Below are 1,571 nucleotides of genomic sequence, written 5' to 3' on the forward strand. Positions count from 1 at the left end.
GCGTGTTCTCTCTGCACCACTGCGCTTGCGCGGCTGGAACGGGTGGAGAACTGCTGCCTTGCAGTAGGAAGGCTGGATGGGACAGACCCTAGGCCTCTTCTTCCCTTCCTTTCCTTTCCCTTTCCCTTTCCCTTCCCTTTTCCCTTTCCTTCTTCTCTCTTTCCCTATACCATAATTTTTAATATTGTATGGCAGTTTATTTTATGGTGATGCCAACATTTATTTATAAAATTACTACTGATAAATAGATAATGTCCAATTATTTGTTTTCTAGAGCATAGTCAGGAGAAAACCTTGTATATTAATCCTTTCTTAAATTTCTTTTTTAATATATTGGGTTGACATGGTTTGCCAAACCGTACAGGTTTCATGTGTACAATTTAATATAACACCATCTACAAACCCCATCATGCCCTACCGTCCTCTACCCCATGCCAAGTAAAGCCTCTTTCTGCCCACATTCTCCCCCTTTGCCCTCCTCCTTGTTCCTCCAACCCTCCCTCTCCCTCTAGCTATGGCCGCCCTGTTGTCTGTATCTATGTTTTATGTATATATGTAGATTTTTTTTTATTTTTTGCTAATGCTTTCACCTTCTCTGATCCAGTCCCCTCTTCCCCCTTTTCTCTGGCAGCTGTCCATGTGTTCTGTGTCCCTGCCTCTGTTTCTATTCTGTTCCTCAGTTCATTATGTTCATCAGATTCCACATATAAGTGAGATTATATGACATTTGTCTTTATCTGCTTGTCTTCTTTTACTTAGGGTTATAACCTCCAGGTACATCCATACTCTCACAAAAGGTAAGATTTTCCTTTTTTTTTTCTTTTTTTTTTTTTTCTTTTTTTGCTATTTTCTGAAGCTGGAAACAGGGAGAGACAGTCAGACAGACTCCCGCATGCGCCCGACCGGAATCCACCTGGCACGCCCACCAGGGGCGATGCTCTGCCCACCAGGGGGCGATGCTCTGCCCATCCTGGGCGTCGCCATGTTGCGACCAGAGCCACTCTAGCGCCTGGGGCAGAGGCCAAGGAGCCATCCCCAGCGCCCGGGCCATCTTTGCTCCAATGGAGCCTTGGCTGCGGGAGGGGAAGAGAGAGACAGAGAGGAAGGCGTGGCGGAGGGGTGGAGAAGCAAATGGGCGCTTCTCCTGTGTGCCCTGGCCGGGAATCGAACCCGGGTCCTCCGCACGCTAGGCCGACGCTCTACCGCTGAGCCAACCGGCCAGGGCAGATTTTCCTCTTTTTTTATGGCTGTGTAATATTAAATTGTGTATATGTACCACAGCTTTTTTACACAATCATCCACTGATGGACACTTGGGCTGTTTCCAGATCTTGGCTTTTGTAAACTTGGGGGTGCCTATCTTCTTTCAAATTAGTGTTTGGGGATTCTTAAGCTATATTCCTAGAAGTGGGATTGCTGGGTCAAACTCCAAATTTAACCTAACTCTCCCAGAAGGAGGGTCAGGGGAGGAGAACAAAACTCAATAGTAGGAAGAAAGTAGGGTTGCCAGGTTTAGCCAATAAAAATAGTATATGCCGGCCCTGGCCGGTTGGCTCAGTGGTAGAGCGTCGG

Source organism: Saccopteryx bilineata, chromosome 1 (assembly GCF_036850765.1).
Source record: "Saccopteryx bilineata isolate mSacBil1 chromosome 1, mSacBil1_pri_phased_curated, whole genome shotgun sequence".
Taxonomy (NCBI): domain Eukaryota; kingdom Metazoa; phylum Chordata; class Mammalia; order Chiroptera; family Emballonuridae; genus Saccopteryx; species Saccopteryx bilineata.